Source organism: Triticum urartu, chromosome 5, assembly GCF_003073215.2.
Source record: "Triticum urartu cultivar G1812 chromosome 5, Tu2.1, whole genome shotgun sequence".
Taxonomy (NCBI): domain Eukaryota; kingdom Viridiplantae; phylum Streptophyta; class Magnoliopsida; order Poales; family Poaceae; genus Triticum; species Triticum urartu.
The window spans coordinates 513884767-513898146 of record NC_053026.1 but is presented as its reverse complement, the minus strand read 5'-3'; the positions used below and the strand labels follow the sequence as shown (position 1 = coordinate 513898146).

At 42.8% G+C, this 13380-nt stretch overlaps 1 long non-coding RNA gene across 1 annotated transcript in view; it reads right to left on the bottom strand.

Annotated features, from left to right (window-relative positions):
- Positions 1–1673: 1673 nt before the first annotated feature.
- Positions 1674–13380, bottom strand: part of LOC125510244 — a 28655-nt gene continuing 16948 nt past the window's right edge. The window contains exons 2-3 of the long non-coding RNA XR_007284533.1: positions 2112–2198; positions 1674–1814 (exon numbers count right to left, since the gene is read on the bottom strand). This is a non-coding gene — a long non-coding RNA (uncharacterized LOC125510244). The remainder of the gene's footprint in view (positions 1815–2111; positions 2199–13380) is intronic.

Here is a 13380-nt window from a genome sequence, read left to right as displayed (position 1 = left end):
CAGCTCCAACCAGTGCATCGAGATGATGGGACCGGCATGGTGCCCAACAAAGTTGCATTGATCTGGAATGTGGAGGAGTTGCAACCGGTGGGCGGCTAAAACCAGCAAGTGGCGGAGCTGCAACCGGCGACCGGAGGAGCTATTACCGGCAGGGGGGCCAAGCTGGACCGTCGAGTGGGGGAGCTGCAACCGGCAGGGTGTGGAGCTGGAACCGGCGAGTGACAAAGCTGCACCCGCCACAGCAAGCTGCAACCTGTGAGTGGGTGAGCTAGGACGGGCTATGTCAGAGTAGCAACTGGCAGGGGCAAAGCTACAACCGGCAAGAGACAGAGCTGCAACCGACGAGTGGTCGAGCTGAAACCCTGCGACCATTGTGCTCTCGCCAGGTGGACAAAGATGATTGGATGCGTGTGGTTGGAGCGGTGCTCTCCATGCGAGCGGTTCCACGAGTTGTGCTGTAATTGGATAGTCACCAATGTGGACGCCCGCCACCGATTTCTTCCTCGCGTGAGCACTGCCGAGGGAAACGCGGTGGGAAGGGGATTTTTCTGTTGTTTTGCAGGCGTGACGCGCATCGGGCGGCGGAGAGTCGGAGAGGCATCTAGGGAAGGGGGGAGACGCATCCAACGGTTATGGAAAGGTTAATCGGACGGTGGGGAACTGAACCGTCGAGGGATTCCGTCGGTCGACCAGCGCAGAGTAGCGACTATATATATATATATACTATTAATGTGTTTTTTGAAACTACCTTTGACTAATCTTATCAATAGTCAAAGGCAGTTTCAAAAAACACATTATTATATATATATATATACACGAGATGTATAATATAAAAATTATATCATGAAAAGCTCATTTCACTTATGAATTTGACGGTATACTTTATCCAGCGTGCATGTCATATATTATTGTTTTAACATGTGATTAAAATTAGTTTTGAAAAATACATTAGGCTCTATATACTTCACAGGAGTATCTCTACTCCTAATGTCTCAGTTGGTAGTCCGCGTTCCGGGTTTTATTTTCGTCCCACCTTACCCGGTCTTTTTTGGTACTTGCTCCCACCTCCCGCTCAGCCCTGAAAAACCAAAGAAACCCCGCGCTCGTGTGCCAAACACTACCAATCTGCGTCCGCCTCCGCCCTTCGATCGAGGTCTGCGACCACCTCGTTCAAAAAAATACCATCGAAAACAAGCCGGCGAAAAATAACCAGCGAAAAAAAACGCCTGAATCTGCGTCGCCTCCGCCCTTCGATCGAAGTCTCTCTTGTTCCTCGTGCGAGGAACACTGGCCCGACTCTGCCCTCCTTCGCCCGCCGCCGCCTTCCGTTCCTTCACCGCCACCGCTCCATCCCTGCGTCACCGCACGTCAAAACGGCCGGACTCCACTGATCCCGCGTTGGTCACGTTCAGGACCCTTCCACTGAACGCTTACAGGATCCGGCGCCGATCCCTAAGAGGACCCGTCGCCGAAGGCGTCAAGGATCCGCCGCAAAACACGTCAAGGATCCGGCGCTGATCCTGTACCAGATACGCCGCCGGCCTCCGACCCGAACACGTCCGGGATCCGATCTACAGGTCACACATCTCATACATCTCACATCTCATACATCTCACATACTTGAGCATTGTTCGCATCTCACACATCTCACATCTCATACATCCATCGCATGTCATATAGCCATGGCGTTATCATTTTACTCCTCTTGCGAGTGCTTTCACAGAGATGCTTTCACATAGTAGATGCAAATTTCATGGCTTCCATAAGTACCTTATCTCTAATCACCACTTGAAGACATCCAAAAGCTTGTGCTTCTGCCATACCAAACGAAATCAGTTAGAAATCTTCCAGCTTATTAAGAAACACTACAATACTGCAAGTTTGTTTTCTGTTCTACACATCTTAGGGTTTGGAGTAGAGATACATTTTTGCAACTTAACTATATACATTATGTCAAATAGCCTATTTTTAGTTACATACTACAGCAGTATATAATACAATGGAAACGCAGTTACCTATAATGCATGAAGCAAGCCAAGCACTCCATGGGTGCATAAGCAACCGTGACTAGGAACAGAATGAGGAACTGTGAAAGCGTTCAAGTAATTTACCATATTGTGCATGCACCATCTCTCTTGCTTTCATCTTGAATCTACTATCTCCATCCGAGTCAGGTTTCCTTTATGTGTCTTCCAGGCCTCAAGACGGAGGTAGCGGTTATTCCAGTTGCGAATGGGTAATGCAAAAAGCAAAGCCGGTGAACATCAAAAAGAAGAGGACGTAGCTACAGGTATTAAGCATTGCACCAGTTTTACATGCATTTCTGACAGTAACAAGCTTGAATGTACAGGTCAAGCGAGTGAACAAAATGTAGAATACAGTCCATTCTTGATACCCTTTGATGAGAAACATGAAGCTATTTACGCGACGCAACATGGTATATAACTGTATGAAATAAACTGGCTGGTATTGCCTGACGTGCATATCTGACAATGTCATGCATCATGCTTAATGTTCCGCAGCCCCTACGAACGAGACAAATCTGGAAGAATATAATCAAAGCAACGTAACAGTGGCTGCAATTGTTGACCCAATATGCACGACCGAAACAGGTAGCTACTTCATACAGTTAGCTACTTCATTGAAGATATACTTTTTTTCTGCATGCATACGAGGCATACATTGGTTTTGTAATCATGCTGACTCGAGCTCTACATATGGATCAGAATGGGTAATACCTGGACAACATGATGCAAACAACACAGCTTCCGAAAAGGCTGAAACTGGATCTTTAATTAATGAATGTAGAAAATACGCTGAGGAAGCAAGGGAGTAGTACAATGCACGGAAGCGTGCTACTTATCGGAAGAAAAAAGATAATGATATTGTCAACTTACAAGATGAGAATCAGCCTGTACTTGCTAAAACTGGTGAGTTGATTAATGTGATGATGCTGGCTGCTCTTAGTTTGATGTTCATATATATATTTTGCACAAGATATGTTGTATTAACCTACATCCTTGATTAGAGATGATATGATGCTAATACTATGTTGCACATCAGATCATAGGGATCTTATCAACGCTTGTAGGCGGGCGGCTTATCGCAATATCAAGCCAGGTTGTTTGGATAAACATAGTTTCAATGGGCAGTCAGCCCGTTGCCAATCTCTATGTGATATCACAAATGTTCTCGAAGACAGGGAGATAAATAAACCCAGACGAGATTATCATGGTTGGTAAATTGATCCACGTCCCGTCTGTGCTGTGTTTGCACGAAGGCAGTCACTTTTTACGCAACTTAAATAATTATTACTGACCTAGCTTGGTGAATCATATAATTCAGCTAGCTCGGACTATACCTCAGTCTTGCCTAATGATGCAACATACCCTCATGAAGCTACGGGCGCATCCGATGCCCATTGTGTGAGAGATAAAGAAGGTAATATGATATCATAATCTCCATGTTCATTAGATGCAAAGTCTTAGTTTTCTCATTTGGCAACTTTAATGGCATCAAACTATATACGGGAATGACAGAAGATTTTTGCAAAATAGACCAAATAAACGCACTGGAAATGGCTTTTAGTCGGCGAGATGAAAATGCACATGCCCTTCATTCATCAGGTGAGCTTATATTGTTTTAACATGAGGGTCCATCTAAACCGTTAAGCTGACATATGATTGGACATCCGCGTTTAACCAGACAACCCAACTAGCTCTAACTATACATCATTCTCGCATGACGCGTCAACATTTCCTAGTACAACTACCGTCACTTCTGGTCTCATTAATGACATAGAGCTACAAGGTAAACATATTTTGCCTACTCATTCAGCAATGCCTCTCATGTATCTGTTATATTATCTAATATTGGGGTTTGCCCTGTATGACACCAGATGCAAACAAACCAACCAGGAGGGCTTCGTATCAGCGGAAAAAACAAACCAATGTGCGAGATGAAAATGCACTGACCCTTCTATTATCAGGTAATTTTAAAATGTTAAAACATTGTAATCCGTACCGTCTTAACCACTAACCATTACTATGTTTTGTAATATCTGGTTCACCAGACAACCCAACCAGCACTACAACATTTCCAAGTTCAAATGTTGTCTCATCTGGACTAATCAATGATAACGAGCTTCAAGGTAAACATTGCTTGCATGTATTTGTTTTATTATCTAATTTTTGGGAATGTTCCGAATGACACCAGATATGAGTGTAATCTTGCCTGACACCAAGCAACAAACGGAAGAAGAACGCAAGAGAGACCATAGAAACGCTCTGAGGAGCGTATCGAAGATCAAAACAAACGTCCATCTGATACTTCAGGTATACGCTTACGTTCAGTATCCCTTTCGTTGTCAGGCCGTACTAATCAAGATGGCACTCCTCAGAGCCGATAAATCAATATGGTCTAACTATGTTTTGAAAAATATGATTGAACCAGACGATATGAAAAGCTCTAGCGTTACAGAATCAATGAATGAGGGAGCAACATGTCCCCCATCAACTGTAGACGCGTCTGTCATTCAGGACACTATTCTAGCAAGGAGGCAAAGAGACAATGAGAGGAAACGTAACTTAACAAAAAAGCAAAGGGAGCAGAAAAACGCATGTAGCTACGCATGCCATCAGAAGAAAAATGACGATTTAACGGTGGAGGAGAGAGAAACAATGAATGAAAATATATGAGTGAAGCGCATGCAGTGCCGCAAAAGCATGTCGGTGATTGAGAAGGGGGAGTCAAGTGCACATAGGAAGGCCAATTATGAAATAACGAAAAAACACCATGCAAAGAATGCATCGCAATCCCCCTTACAGGCCTAGCAAACTCAACCTCTGAATGTCCCACTTCCCCAATCCGCGCATCACCCGTCTCCCGGGCCGCACTAGATGATTCATATGATGGTGATCCCGGGACGAACATGCCGAGATACACTGCCGGTGCTGATGGTATGAAATTGCGATTGTCAGTTTCTTATGCTCTTTCTCACCATGTCGTTCTAACATGATCCTGTCTTTTTCCGCATTCTGTACGATGACAATGCAGAAGAAGTTGATGCATTCCAACGCGGCACCATGGGCGATGAGCAGGAAACACATGACGTGATTGATGAGGAGTACTACATGTTTTGCAACGAAGGTATTGCCAATTCTACGCTATGACACTGTGTATATTTATTGTTGTGTCCTGTATTATTTGTTACTGTTTTCAACTTAATTTTTCAACAATTGCCCGTAGGATCCAATAATGACATGTTGGATGATGACGAGGAAGCGAGCATTTGTGCCGCTAAACCTATCGAGATTGATCCATTTGACGCTGTCTACTCAAACATTCCAGACCGCACTCACATCCTGAAACTTGACGAAGATTGCAAACACTGCAATGCCAGGAAGTTTGAGTCTGAGACTGACGGCTTCTGCTGTCGCAATGGCCAGATCCAGCTTAAGCAGCCGGAACCAATCCCAGAGCTTATGAGGCTATGGTCCAGCATGGATGCAGATTCTAGACATTTTCGGGATAACATACGGTTCTTCAACGGGCATTTCGCCTTCACAACCCTTGGCGTCAGCCTAGATGAAAACTACACGAACATGAAGTCTGCGGTGTACACATTCCGAGCACACGGTACCATCTACCACAATGTCCATTCTTTCGGGCCTAGCTCCCGTCCAGAACATCTACGGTTGTACTTCTATGACGACGACCCTAACCTAAATCATCATAAGGCGACCACCAAGCAATTATACCAGGATGTCGTCAAGAGTTTAGTAAACATACTCAAAGAAAACCCATACTCCCAGCAATTTAGGAGTTTGGGTTCACACAAGGACAACCTTGATGATTATAGGATAGACCTAAACACCGATAAGAGGCTTGACCAAAGAAGATATAATAGACCGGTGTCATCTGAGGTCGCTGCTATTTGGGTTGAGGGCACTGACCTAGCAAAAAGGTTTGACCGCAGGATAACACTTTGTGGTAACAACAACGAAAGGCATAGTATACGTGTGACCTCAAGGGCATATGACCCGTTGTCTTATCCATTATTCTATCCAATGGGGGAGCTAGGTTGGCATCCGAAGCTACCTAAACGTAATGTTTCTTGGGAGCTTCTACAAAATCCTCGCTTGTGACATGATGATGAGGATGATGCAGGTATGTCTTTTATGTATCAATTTGTTATAAATAATTTCTTGTTTCTAAAAATAATGCTCACGCGATGGCACTCAAACTTGTGCAGAGGGGAATAGCAGGTTATGCATCTCCGTGAGAGACTACTACTGTTACATGCTGCAAACACGGCCTGCGATCTTCAATCCAATACTCTGTGGAGCACGCCTACTGCGGCAATGGGCGGTTGACATGTACATCAAGATTGAGAGCTGTCGGTTGAGGTGGTACAGGAAGAACCAGATGCAGATCCGTGCCGATTTGTATAAAGGAGTTGTTGATGCGATCACATCGGGGGAGACGCGAGCAAGCGCTGTTGGGGTGAGAATAGTGCTCCCTGGAACTTACCCTGGTGGTGACCGCGACATGAAGAAGAGACATATGGATGCCATGGCAATTGTCCATACATACGGGAAGCCTGACATCTTTTTGACCATGACTTGCAACCCTAAATGGGAAGAGATAACAAATGAGTTGCTTCCTGGACAGACAGCGCAAGACCGACCTGATATTGTGGCTCGCGTGTTCTATGGCAAACTAGAGGCTATGAAAGACTTGTTGCTCAAGAAGATGGTCCTGGGTGTTGTTGTTGCTTATGTTTACGTAGTCGAGTTCCAGAAGAGAGGCCTCCCCCACGCACATTTTTTGTTGATCATGGATTCAAATTATAAGCTTCTTGTCCCAGAGCAGTATGACCGGCTCATTTCCGCAGAGCTCCCAGACAAACAGAAGTATCCGGAATTGTATGCAATGATGGCAAAACATATGATGCACGGACCATGCGGTGCTCTCAACCCGAAGAATGTTTGCATGCAAGATAATGAATGCAAGTGCAGATACCCGCGGCCGTTCAATGAGAACACGATACAAGGCAAGGACTCATACCCAGTTTATCGGCGTAGAGACGATGGTAGACGTGCTAAGGTTCGAGGGAAAATGTTGGACAACCGATGGGTTGTGCCATATAACCCTTACCTTCTGCGGATGTTTAATTGCCACATCAACGTCGAGGTCTGCTCTAGCATAAAGGCTGTAAAATACATATATAAGTACATTTATAAGGGACATGATAAGGCTTCTTTCAGCATCGACCAACTAGACGCTGATGGCAACATTGATGAGATCAAGAGATACATTGATGCAAGATGGGTCACCCCTCCGGAGGCTATGTGGAGGATATTTGGTTTTCCACTGTGTGCCAATTACCCGCCTGTCTTGCAGTTGCCTCTTCATCTCCCGAATATGCACAGGGTTGCATTCAATGCATAGGCTGACTTGAAGAATGTTGTATCCTCCGAGAATGCTTCAAAATCCATGTTAACGGAGTATTTCAAGGCAAACGAAGAACACCCTTGGGCAAGGCATATATTGTACAAGGATTTTCCCAGAAGCTTCATGTGGGAGAAGAAAAAGAAGTTCTGGAAGAGGCGGGTGGAGTGTTTTCAATTAGGTCGTATCGTGTCTGCCAATCCTGCCGAGGGGGAGCGATACTACCTTCGTGTGTTGTTGAACCATGTTCCGGGGAAAACATCATTTGAGGACTTGCTCACCGTCGACGGCGTGGTATGTGGGAGCTTTAGAGAGGCTGGTGAAAGGTTGGGACTCATCGAGGCAGACAACACGCTCAACGACTGTCTTACTGAGGCGGAGGAGTGGGCTATGCCTTGTTCTCTTAGGAGGCTCTTTGCAACAATATTGGTGCACTGCGAGCCAGGCGACGTGCGCGGTTTATGGGATAGACACCTCGAGCCTATGTCCGATGACTACCATCGGACACACACGTCCTCGAATGAGGTGGAGCAGATGGTGTTGCTTGACATTAGGGGTATGTTGCAGTCTATGGGTAAAGACATTATTGATTTTTCTCTTCCAACGATCGATGATGCGTTTGACCCAACCGAGGGCGAGGCCAGAGAGATCATCGAGGAATCAACTGTTGAGTTTGACGAAAGTGACACTAATTTGTCATCTTCCCTGAATTTTGAGCAAAGGGCTGCATTCGACGAAATACTAGCGGCTGTTGAACGCGGTGATGGGGGTATGTTCTTTGTTGATGGCCCTGGAGGTACGGGGAAGACCTTCCTCTACAGGGCGATGCTCGCCAAGGTGAGGCGCGAGGGCAAGATTGCTATCGCTACCGCGACGTCGGGTGTCGCTGCTTCTATCATGCCTGGCGGCAGGACTGCCCACTCAAGGTTCAAAATCCCACTGAGTTGCGATGATGGAGCGTCATGCAGCTTCACCAAGCAGAGTGGGACCGCCAAGCTGCTGAGGATGGCCTCATTGATACTATGGGGCGAGGCCAGCATGACTAAGCGACGAGCTGTTGAGGCATTAGACAATAGCATGCGCGACATCATGGGAATACGCCATCGACCCTTTGGAGGAAAGACTGTTGTTTTTGACGGGGACTTTAGGCAGGTGTTTCCGGTCGTCAGAAGGGGGTCACGGGGCCAGATAATTGATGCAAGCCTCCGAAGTTCTCATCTATGGAAGAGTATGCGGCAGCTTCGGCTCATCACCAACATGAGGGCTGGTAATGACACGTGGTTTGCAGATTACTTGCTCAGGGTCGGTAATGGCACTGAGGAAGCCGACGACCAAGGCAACATACTACTCCCTGATGATATTTGTCTGCCATCTACAGGCGAGGTTGACGACCTGGAGAAGCTGATTGACCGCGTGTTTCCAAGTCTAGATGACAACATGGCAGATTCGAGTTACATGACATCTCGCGCAATCCTTTCCATGACAAATGACAATGTCGACAAGATAAACATCCGCATGATAGAGCGTTTCCAAGGAGATGAAGTAATCTAGCATAGCTTTGACAGTGCGGAGGACGACCCATATGGCTACTGCGCTCCTGAGTTTCTAAACAGATTGACTCCCAATGGTCTTCCTCCGCATGCACTCAAACTAAAGCTGAACTGCCCTGTGATACTTCTAAGGAACATTGATCCAGCTAATGGTCTGTGTAACGGGACTAGGCTTGTTGCTAGAAGTTTTGAGAGGAAGACCATTGATGCAGAAATCGTGATTGGACAACACGCTGGTAGGAGGGTCTTCCTTCCTCGAATACCTCTATGCCCATCTAACAATGACATGTTTCCTTTCAAGTTTAAGAGAAAGCAATTTCCTATAAGGCTTAGCTTTGCTATGACGATTAACAAGGCTCAAGGGCAGACCATCCCCATTGTTGGTGTGTATCTACCTAATCCAGTGTTCTCTCATGGTCAACTCTATGTTGCTTTGTCTCGAGCCACCGCAAAGAGAAACATTAAAATACTTATTCAGAAGGAGAAGCCAAAGGATAAGGCCAACAAGCAACATAACAACCCGAAGAAGCGTAAAAGACCGACCGTGTCCTTGCTGACCTCAACGAAGAACATTGTCTACAAGGAAATACTTAGAGGCTGAAGTTTGGTCTTATAAGACCTGCTGGATTTATATATGCAATTTACTCTTCCGGTGTTCAAGAATTGCTGAAATTCGGTTCTATGACATATTTTTTTCATTTGGTATCTTCGTTGTTAGAGGTATGCACCAATAAGTTCAAGTAATAACTGCATTTCAATAAATTTATACTGTGTTATGTGTAATCTGACATTGTACATGTCACACAGCATACTGTGTTATGTGTAATAATAGGATCAGAAATTATGATTGGCTTCATGAAGATCTGCATCATGTTTAATTAATTTTTTACCTTTATCACTGTTATTTGCTTTCCACTATCGCAATGTTTCTGGCATGTACATGTCACACAGCGTACCATGTTATTTGTAATCTGATATTCCGAAATAATGTTTGGCTTCATATAGAGCCGCTACATGTTACATTTACTTTATACAGTTTGATTAAAACCTGTAGCATGCATGTCATGTCATCATTTCGCATGCAGGTTATATTTGGTACATTGAATTTCAGTGCGTGGGATACATGTTGGCCTACTGCCATGAGCTTTATGAGTGTGTATGAGTGTGTAATATTTCTTTTGTTCCACCCAGTTTTAAATTTTCATGTACAGCTGTAGCTATCAAGGTTTCTTTTTATTTATTTCCCTAATTCATGTTTATTCATTGATGTTCTCATTCCTCTTTGAACAAGGAAATGTAAGTAAATGTTATAGCTGGGACAAACTTGAATGAAGTGTTAATGCATTTGAAGAAAACAGTATTCAACATAGTTCTAACAAAATCCCGTGTATAAGGAAATTTTATGTTTCAACGCTTTGTAAGAGCATTTTGCATTGTAATCGATTTGGAGCGAAACTATGAAAGTATGAATAAAGAACAGATATTGTTTAATGCTTGCTTTCTTACTCTCTGTTTTTGATCTTCCCTTTGAGCTTTGTCGCCTAACATGTTATATTCTTCTTTTTCTTATATGAATACGCGGTACAAATGCTGTAATCCGTACTTCCCTCAAAATTTTCTTTTTATTACAAATGGCATTGACTGCGTTTGTGATATATTAACTAACTTACGTCACATAATGCACAGGCTTCTCAATTAATCATACTGGTTTTGAAAGTGCAGCTGTTACTACACTGTGCATACAGAATCAAATTAAAAAATAGACGCCAATTAAAAAACAGATTGAAGTTAGCTTTTCACGTGCATACTCAATTGTGCATGCAACCGCGACCAACGAATCAAGCCATCAAAGACCCACTAAACAAATTATTACTATTGCTAATAACTTCGATTTAATTTTGTGTTACTTTTTTAAAATGCCAGTAAAATAGTCGTTGCAAAGTAACACAACGACGTCTCATCACATGTAATAAAATCAAATATGTTGGGATTTTATAAAATATAACATATAGTATAATAAAAGCTGCGTAAATAAACTATTTTTTAAATTGCAGCATGTTGGTAATTAATGGTAATATATTTAATCGACGAAATTTTGGCGAATCCATGGTAATATATTAATTGTGTGACTACACTTACCTTAATGCACTATCACCTTAATTAATTTGATATATCCAATTATTGCTTTCCTAACTAAAAATCTGAAGTCATCATTACATTCCCGCAGTTTGTTATATTGAATATAGCGTATTCATAGGCGAAAACGAAACAATCATACTGGTGAGATAATTGACATGATTTCGATCAGATTAAGAATCTCAACAATCTATAAATAATTAACTGATTCAAAAAGTTTTAGCAATAAATTTTTTGTTGCCAAAGAACTCTCATAGCTTAATATTTATAATAGTTTCGATAGTAGAGGTTTTTTCGCTAGACTGCCACATGCAAATATTGAAAGAATTGTGATTTTCCCGCCTGTGGGCCCCTTGGACTATATATATAAACGCCATTACCCGTGCCCATGCCCCCTCTATCTTTCTTTAACACTTCATCCATTAGCTCCTTGACATGGTGATATCGTACAGCTCGAGGCCCTTGAGGAGGGTGATGGCGAATCCACCGGATCCCATCATGCCTCCGCCTAACATCCCTCCGATGAACAGGCAAGTGTACAGATCTTCATGCACGCTTATCTGACATCACCGTTTGTTTATCCCATCATTTCGGGTTATTTTATGTAGGTACCTGAATTTTCAAAGTGTACAGATGGAACATATCTATCAAAGATGTTGGATCATTCGAGCTAAGGTGATGTGGAAGTCCCATATCAGGGTGCATGCAACGGGAAACCCATACTTTCGTTGCATACTTCTTCTGGACCAGGAAGTATGAGATTAGTGATCACTACATATAGCAACCTTTTTAATGTATATACACATGTGTTCTAAAGTCTTGTTATCTGAATTTGTAATTGCCTTCAGCAACCAAGCTTATCGATTCAACGCCATTCTGCAGACCGGGCTAACATATGACTTCAGTAGCGTCGGGATAAACCCCACGGAAATGCTAGATGGTCACTTCTGGTATCTATGCATGGAGTTTGTCATTGAACTAAATTCTATAACCATGGTTAGGACATCGGTGCACAGTATTGCATCGACAATCTGTCCACCTTTTTTCCCACAACTTGGTGCCATATCCTTGCTACGGGACAAATCCATCACCAGTGCAACATCTTTTAGTTTATTTTTGCATATATATCGATTTAACATTTTTGTCTCACCCATAGTTAATTTTTTCCAAACGTTCTTGGTATTCTTGTTTATGCTGGTAGGATACAACATAGGTGGGATTCAGTATATAGACGGCAGGTCCATTTTGTTGAGATAGGCATCATGAATTTTCAGTAAACTCCAATCAATACTTGGTTTTATATGATTATTAATATTTGATAGTTGCCTACCATCAACATATCTTTATCATTGCAGACGGGATATACTTTTTATACGCCTAAGTCAAGAGCATGTTGGTCGTCACTTGTACCACTTGCAGCGGACTGAAAATTTGTTTGAGAAAATTGCAGTTACGTACATACAGGTAAACCGGAGGGATAAGTGCATGGAGACTATGAGGGAGAGCACATTTTTGTTCTCCTCCGATATTAATGATGATGTTCATCATCTTCAAGGTAAGTTCTATAAACTATTTTGATTTTTATGGCTTTTTGTTCTTTTCTGTATTACGATGTTATTAGTACTAAAAAAACTCTTTTTTCGTAGATATCCACGAAGCCTTCTTAATGTCACTTGACGAAACACTATCATACGTCAATGCTGCAGTTGTAGCCAGGAAAAATGGACAGTAGATGACTTTGTTTTTCAACACGGCTCAATAAAAAGCTCGTTTCCCTCGGTCCTTTTATCTACATTTGGAATAATAATGTTGGAATAATAATGTATTCACAAAGAACAATCATTTCTGTTAAAGTGTGTTTTCTTTTTGCTTGTGAACTCTAAGTGTAGCCATTATGGCAGATTGTATTTTTTTACGCGTACTTAATTCGGGATATCTGGTTTTATGCAAAGGTTGATTTTTTCCGATTCGTTGAGATTGAACTGTAAATATTCAACTATAAAAAAGGACAAAGATCTGATACGCCCCCGTCACGTTTTTTTATAATTAGAATGAACCATGTACGTCTTAAAAACGACTTGATATATTTGGCAGGCAATAAAAAGCATTAATAATATATCTGTTTATATATATGCTGCATCGACATCCTAATTGCCAAGACACCTCAGTGAATATATATCAGGGCGCAAGATATCATCCGTCCGCAGCTGAAAATGTTATATAGTAGGAAATGAATAATATA